Genomic DNA, 9,034 nt, shown 5'->3' with positions numbered 1-9,034 from the left:
GGAATGGCAGAGCAGTTGGGACAAGGTCCTTCCAGTCGCCATCTGCACCTGGGAGCTGGGCTATTCCACAGCCCTCTGTGCACAAGTCCTGCCAGGGGAGAGCTGTCCTCCCAGTAGTGCTGGCACAGGATTATAGAAAAGCTACATGGCATTGTCAGAATCCAGTTCTCCCATAACAGCAAGTCCTGCATAACCCAACTCACTGGAAAAGCAACATTTGGATTTAAAAATCACATCTCATGTTGCTGATAGAGGACTTCAAGAAGGGCATAAATAACTCCCTTAAAGAAATACAGAACACAGGTAAACAGGTAGAGGCCCTTAAAGAGGAAACACAAAAATTCCTTAAAGAATTACAGGAAAACAAAGCAAAAAGGCAAAGGAATTGAACAAAACCATCCAGGATCTAAAAATGGAAGTAGAAACAATACAGAAACCAGAAAGGGAGACAACACTGGAAATAGAAAAACTAGGAAAGAGATCAGTAGTCATAGATACAAGCATGAATAAAATAGATAACAGAATAAGAGAGATAGAAGAGAGAAACTCAACTGCAGAAGATACCATAGAAAACATCTACCTAACAATCAAAGAAAATGCAGAAAGAAAAAAGGTCCTAACCACACCCAGGAAATCCAGAACAAAATGAGAAGAACAAACCCAAGGATAATTGGTATAGAAGAGAGCAACGATTCCCAACTTAAAGGGCCAGTAAATATCTTCAACAAAATTATACAAGAAAACTTCCCTAACGAGAGAGATACCCAGGAACATAGAAGAAGCTTACAGAACTCCAAATATACTGGAACAAAAAAAGAAATTCTTCCCATCACATAAGAATCAAAACAATAAATATACCAAAAAAAGGAAGAATTAAAATCACTAAGGGAAAAAGGTCAAGTAACATACAAAGGTAGACCTATCAGAATTACATAAGACTTCTCACCAGAAACTATAAAAGCTAGAAGATCCTGGGCAGATGTCATATAGACTCTAAGAGAACACAAATGCCATCCCAGGCTACTATACCCAGAAAACTCTCAAGTGTCATAGACAAAGAAAGCAAGATATTCCGTGACAAAACCAAATTTGCACAATATCTTTCCATGAATCCATACCCTTCAAAGGATAATAGATGGAAAACTACGAAGAAAAGTAGGGAAATTACTTCCTAGAAAAAGCAAGAATCTTCCAACAACCTAAAATCTTCCAACAAACCTAAAAGAAGACAGCCACATGAACAGAATTCCACTTCTAACAACAAAAATAACAGGAAATAACAATCACTTTTCCCTAATATCTCTTAACATAAATGGATTCAATTAGTCAAAAAAAAGACACAGACTAACACAATGGATAAGTAAACAGGACCTAACATTTTGCTGCAAACAGGAAACCCACCTTAGTGACAAAGACAGACACTATCTCAGAGTGAAAGACTAGAAAAACAATTTTCCAAGCAAATGGTCACAAGAAACAAGCTGGAGTAGCCATTCAAATACTAAATAAAATGAACTTTCAACCTAAAGTTATCAAAAATGATAAAGAAGGACACTACACACTCATCAAAGGAAAAATCTACCAAGAAGAACCCTCAATTCTGAACATCTATGCTTCAACGGCAAGGGCACCCACATTCATAAAAGAAACTTTACTAAAGCTCAAAGCATACACAATAATAGTGGGAGACTTCAACAGCCCACTCTCATCAATGGACACATCATGGAAACAGAAACTAAACAGAGACATGGTTAAACTAACAAAAGTTATGAACCAAATGGAATTAACACATATTGATGGAACATTTTATCCTAAAACAAAAGAATATACCTTCTTCTCAGCACCTCAGGTACCTTCTCCAAAACTGACCATATAAATGGTCACAAAACAGGCCTCAACAGATATAAGAAGATTGAAATAATCCTATTCATACTATCAGATCACCATGTATTAAGGCTGGTTTTCAATAACAAAAACAAAAAACAAAAAACAAAAACCAGAAAGCCCACATACACATGAAAGCTAAACAACACTGTTGTCAATGATAATTTGATCAAGGAAGAAATAAAGACAGAAATTAAAGACTTTTTAGAATTTAATGAAAATGAAGACACAATATACCCAAACTTATGGAACACAATGAAAGCATGCTAAGAGGAAAACTCATAGCTCTGAGTGCTTCCAAAAAGAAACTGGAGAGAGCATACACCAGCAGCTTGATAGCACATCTGAGGGCTCTAGGACAAAAAGAAGCAAATACATCCAAGAGGGAAATCCACCAAGTAAAAACAAAAAGAACTATACAAAGAATCAATGAAAGCAGGAGCTGGTTCTTTGAGAAAACAAACAAGATAGATAAACCCTTAGCCAAACTAACCAGAGGGCAGAGGCAGTATCCAAATCAACAATATCAGAAATGAAAAGGGAGAAATAACAACAGAAATTGAGGAAATCAAAAAAAAAAAAAAAATCAGATCCTACTACAAAAGCCTATACTCAACAGAACTGGAAAATCTGGACAATTTTCTAGACATATACCAAGTGTCAATTTTAAATCAGGATCAGATAAACCATTTAAACAGTCCCATAATCCCTAAAGAAGTAGAAGCAGTCATTAATAGTCTCCCAACCAAGAAAAGCCCAGGACTAGATGGGTTTAGTGGAAAATTCTATTAGACCTTCAAAAAAGACCTAATACCAATACTCTTCAAACTATTCCACAAATTAGAAATGGAAGGAACACTACCTAATTCGTTCTAGAAAGTTCTACCTAATTCATAGTTACTCTGATAATTAAATCACACAAAGACCCAACAAAGAAAAGAACTTCAGACCAATTTCCCTTACGAATATTGATGCATAAATACTCAATACAATGGCACACCTTTAATCCCAGCACTTGGGAGGCAGAGGCAGGCAGATTTCTGAGTTCAAGGTCAGCCTGGTCTACAAAGTGAGTTCCAGGACAGCCAGGGCTATACAGAGAAACCCTGTCTCAAAAAACAAAAACAAAAAACAAACAAAAAATCTTACAAAGAACACATCAAAACAATTATCCATCAAGATCAAGTAGGCTTCATTCCAGGGATGCGGGAATGATTCAATGTATGGAAATCCATCAATGTAAACCCCTATATAAACAAACTCATCGCGTTAGATGCTGAGAAAGCATTTGACAAAAATCTAATACCCCTTCATGATAAAAGTCTTGGAAAGATCAGGAATTCAAGGCCCATACCTAAACATAGTAAAAGCAATATATAGCAAACCAGTAGCCAATATCAAACTAAATGGAGAGAAACTTGAAGCAATCCCACTAAAATCAGGCACTAGACAAGGCTGTCCTCTCTCTCTCTATCTATTCAATATAGTACTTGAAGTTCTAGCTAGAGCAATTAGACATCAAAAGGAGGTCAAAAGGTCACAAATTGGAAAGGGAGAAGTCAAAATATCACTATTTGCAGATGATATGATAGTATACTAAAGTGACCCCAAAAATTCCACCAGAGAACTCCTATACCTAATAAATTACTTCAGCAAAGTGGCCGGATATAAAATTAACTCAAACAAATCAGTAGCCTTCCTATACACAAAGGTATAGGAAGCTTCACCTATAAACAGGATGAGAAAGAAATTAGGGAAACAACACCCTTCACAATATAAAATGTCTTGGTAACTCTAACCAAACAAGTGAAAGATCTATATAAAAAGAACTTTAAGTCTCTGAAGAAAGAAATCAAAGAAGATCTCAGAAGTTGGAAAGACTTCCCATGCTCATAGATTGCCAGGATTAATATAGAAAAAATAGCTATCTTGCTGAAAGCAATCTGCACATTGAATGCAATCCCCATCAAAATTTCTACTCAATTCTTCATAGAGTTAGAAAGAGCAATTCTCAAATTCATTTGAAAAACAAATGTATAGTGAAAACCATTCTCAACAATAAAGAACTTCTGGTGGAATCATCATCCCTGACCTCAAGCTATAGTACAGAGCAATTGTGATTAAAAAACAAAACAAACAAACAAACACTGTATTGGTACAGTGACAGGCAGGTAGATCAATGGAATAGAATTGAAGACCCAGAAATGAACCCACATGCATATGGTCACTTGATCTTTGACAAAGGAGCTGAAACCAACCAGTGGAAAAAAGACAGCATTTTCAACAGATGGCACTGGTTTAACTGGCAGTTAACATGTAGAAGAATGCAAATTGATCCTGAACAGAACACCAATAGCTTATACTCTAAAAATCAAGAATTGACAAATGGGACCTCATAAAATTGCAAAGCTTCTGTAAGACAAAGGACACTGTCAATAGGATAAAATAGCAACCAACAGATTGGGAAAAGATCTTTACCAATCATACATCTGATAGAGAGCTAATATTTAATGTATACAAAGAACTCAAGAAGTTAGACTCCAGAGAACCAAATATCCCTATTAAAAATGGGGTACAGAACTAAACAAAGAATTCTCAACTGAAGAAAGCTAAATGGTTCAGAAACATCTAAAAAAAACATTCAACATACTTAATTATCAGGGAAATGCAAATCAAAACAACCCTGAACTTCTACCTCACACTAGTCAGAATGATTAAGATCAACAACTCAGGTAATAGTAGATGCCAGTGAGACTGTGGAGAAAGAGGAACACTCCTCCACTGCTGGTGGTATTGTAAGCTGGTGCAACCACTCTGGAAATCAGTCTGGCAGTTCCTCAGAAAATTGGAAATAGTGTTAGCTGAAGACCCAACTATACCACTCCTGGACATATACCCAGAAGATGCTCCAACATGTAACAAGGACACATGCTCCACTATGTTCATAGCAGCCTTATTTATAATAACCAGAAGCTAGAAAGAAACTAGATGCCCCTCAACAGAGGAATGGATACAGAAAATGTGGTACATTAACACAATGGAGTACTACTCAGCTACTAAAAACAATGAATTCATGAAATTCTTAGACAAATGGATGAAACTAGAAAATATCATCCTGATTGAGGTAACCCAGTCACAAGAGAACACACATGGTATGCACTGATAAGTGAATATTAGCCTAGAAGCTCAGAATACCCAAGATACAATCCACAGACCACATGAAGCTCAAGAAGAAGGAAGACCAAAGTATGGATGCTTCAGTGCTTTTAGAAGGGGGAACAAGTTACCTATGGGATGAGTTACAGAGACAAAGGGTGGAGCAGAAGCTGAAGGAAAGGCCATCCACCTGGGGATCCACCCCATATACAGTCATCAACCAGACACTATTGTGGATGGCAACAAGTGCTTGCTGAAAGGAACCTGATATAGCTGTCTCCCGAGGGGCTCTACCAGTGCCTGACAAATAGAGAGGTGGATGTTCATAGCCATTCATTGGACTTAGCACAGGGACCGCAATGGAGGAACTAGAGAAAGAACCCAAGGAGCTGAAGGGGATTGCAGCCCCCTTAGGAGGAACAACAGTATGAACCAACCAGTACCCCCAGAGCTCCCAGGGACTAAACCACCAGCCAAAGAGTACACATGGAGGGACCCATGACTCCAACCGCATATATAGCAAAGAATGGCCTTGGCTCATCAATGGGAGAAGAGGCCCTTGGTCCTGTGAAGGCTCTATGCCCCAGTGTAGGGGAATGCCAAGGCCAGGAAGTGGGAGTGGGTGGGTTGGTGAGCAGGGAAACTGGGCACGGGATAGGGTGTTTTAGGAGGGAAAACCAGGAAAGGGGATAACATTTGAAATGCAAATGAAGAATATAAAAAAAAAAAAGAAGAAGGGTAAAATTTATGTCCATGTCATCTTCACCTGTATACTTACAGGAAAAAGAGAATGTGAGTTTTCAAGCTGAATGGACTCATACATTTGAAATACTGACACAACCTTACATCTAGTTTATTTACCAAAATATAGTAATATTGCTGAAGACTGTTGAGAATAGCAAAAGAATTAATGAATGTGCTTAACATCAGGTATATTATAAGCATTATAGTATTATTATTATTACTATTATGGAGAGCAATGTTAATTATTATCACTATCAATATCTGTATTCCATTATTGATTCCATGTGATTACAATTATGACAACTGATATTACAACTAATATTTTTCCTGTGCTTTAAATATTTAGTTTGACTCTACAACGTTTTTTCAGACAAAACTCCCACTATAGTATTCTGTTCGTTCAGGAAAAAAAAAATCAAGAAATAAAAAAATGAAATATGATGAATAAGAAAGAACTTTTATATTGCTACATATCAAAGAAGTCTGGATTATTCTAATAGGCATAATAATTAATGCACCAAAGCCTGTAATTTCTCCCTAAGAAGGTAGAGTTGAAAGAGAAGGAACTAGTCAGTGATGTGTAAAAAGAAATTCTCTACTCTTGGTTACTCCTTATTCAATCTATTTCTTATAGCCATGCTTGAGGACACACAAGGCAACCTGCAGGCTGCTGTTAAAATATGGTTTTGTTCCTCTGAGAATGCATGAATGCAATAGACTGTGACCAGCTTCCCAGTCCTCAGAGAATAACTGAACATTGCTGACTGTGTCCTTGGCGTGGGCAAATGAGGTGAGAACTCGGGGAGCAAAAGTGATGACATGCCCAAAGGGAAGGAGTCCCCATGCTGCCTGGCCCAGAAGCCCCCCTGTCCCAGACTCACACGGGCTCTTACTCAGCACCTGATTAAATTCTACAGATGAAACTTAGTGTGATGAAAGGGGTTTTCCTCTATCATTTCTTCTATTTTCCAGATGATATATCAAAGACAGAGAGCGAGCGAGCGAGCGAGAGAGAGAGAGAGAGAGAGAGAGAGAGAGAGAGAATGTACTTAGGGCTACATCCCAAATTGCCAAAGGCTTGGAGCTACAGTATATGCACTGGAATTTTCATGTATGTGCACAAACCACACACACACACACACACACACACACACACACAAGCATGCCTGTACGAGGGTTTTCTGTTTGTTTGCCTGCTTTTTACTAGGATTGAGCATAGGACCCCTGCTTGCTATATAAGTGTGATTCTATCACTGAGCTATGTCTTCAGATCCCTTTTTACTTTTTTATTTTAAGAAAAGGTCTCAGTAAGTTGCCAAGGGTGTCATTAAACTCATCCTACAGTCTGGACAGCCCTTGAAATTTCTACCCTTTCACAAATCAGAGATTTGCCAAATTCCAATGAGTTATTATTAAGCCTAATTCATATAGTCGTGCTTGAGGAAAGCAACCTGGAGACTGGTGGTAAATTTTGTTTCTGTTTCTCTGAGAATGAACATCACAGATTGCAAACTGCCCCCAGAGTTTGTGGAGAGCAACTGCACACTTCAGGCTGTGTTCTTGAATTTTAACCTCAGCCACTCTGCTCCTTTGGGAGAAGACAGTTTCTTACAGTGGCTGCTGACTGTGAGACACTAAGCTGGGAACAAAGGTTCCAGAGGTGGCACTCCTAACTGCTGCCCATCAACCGAAGGAAACCAGGCACATGGTGAGACCCTGAGCCAGCAGAGCAGTAGCAACGAGGATGCCCTGGAAACTCCAAGACCATGTCAGAGCACCAAGTCAGAGACTAGATCTGAACAACGCCTACCTCAAGGAAAGGATATCTAACTTTCCAGGCAAGGATTTGTGAAGCTAAGAGCACGCACAACTCACAAAGCTGAGATTAAACAGGATACCATGGTACAAGACTCTTGAGACCAGAGATCGTAGCAAAATATGCCTGGTTTCCCATGAGAGAGTTTAAACTATTTTTAAATGAATTGGAAAGCTGGAGATGTCTTTGAAAAAAAAAAAAAAAGATTAATTGACCATGATTTACATAACTTTGTATATTTCTACAATTCTATAGAAAACTTCTCAAAATTTGTCCTAGTTTTCTTTTTTATTGTTTTGAGTTCTCATTAAAGCAGGGGGAAAAAAATGGAAACCATCTCTGGAGAATAGCTTCTTTGCAATTTAGATTAGACAAAACTAAAGAAGTCTATTTTATCATTTGTAAAGAAATACCCCGATTGTAGTATTTAATCGGTGATCCATTTTGTCAAACAAACTAGAAGGCATCAGACGGCTCTGCAGCATCCACTATCAACTTCACATAAGAACACTGGTCAGGGGTGACAATGATGTGCCCAACCAGCAGACCGTTTCAAAGATGCGTCCTCCATATGTAGACATTGACAGCGGTGAGGAGGAAGACAGAGTGGTTCTGGAGCTTTAAGTAACTCTTCGCAAATGCATTCTCTGACAAGAAACACAATACACATCCTGTAAGAGCCAGAGACCACGGTCAAAACCACAAGCCACTGTACACTATCTTCTAGGAGGAAGTTCCCTGGGAGCTGTTACCCTCTGTGAAATCCAGGCCCAAGTTGACAAGGTCAATTGCGTTTTAAACAATCTAGATAACTACCCACTAGATGTGTGTATGTGGTGGAAGTGGGGGGGGGGGTCCACAACAACCTCCCAAGAAAATGATCTGAACTTCTGCATATTAGATGGAAACGATTCGTTATTTTTAAATATTTAGCTGACAGATTGTTTATCTTCGATCACAGATCTGTATCTGTTGTTTAGTTTGTAGAACTAAAAATATTCACTTCTTTGGCATATCCTGGCGAAGTTATTGGCAGAAATTTCAAATTAGGTAGAAATCTTATGTTCGGAATACAAAGGTAGGCTGGTTGTTGGGGGGTTGGTATTTGTTGGGTTGGTGGGATGTTGTTACTGGGTTGTTGTTTTTGTTTCTTTCTTTTTTTTTTTCATTATAAGAAGTTTCTTAAGACATTAGCAGCAAGGAAACTGTAGATGTTGAGAGCAGAAGAAACCTAACAACTGCCTGCTTACTGGTTCTTTTTATGAACCTGGAAATAATGCTTTTTAAATAACAGGTGAGTTGTTTAAAAAAACGAGTTCTCAAAAAAAAAAAAAAAAAAAAAGCTGGGCGTGGTGGCGCACGCCTTTAATCCCAGCACTCAGGAGGCAGAGGCAGGTGGGTTTCTGAGTTCGAGGCCAGCCTGGTCTACAGAGT

Source organism: Mus pahari, chromosome 3 (genome assembly GCF_900095145.1).
Source record: "Mus pahari chromosome 3, PAHARI_EIJ_v1.1, whole genome shotgun sequence".
NCBI lineage: Eukaryota > Metazoa > Chordata > Mammalia > Rodentia > Muridae > Mus > Mus pahari.
The sequence above is the reverse complement of the archived record's forward strand: the minus strand, read 5'-3'. Positions refer to the sequence as shown.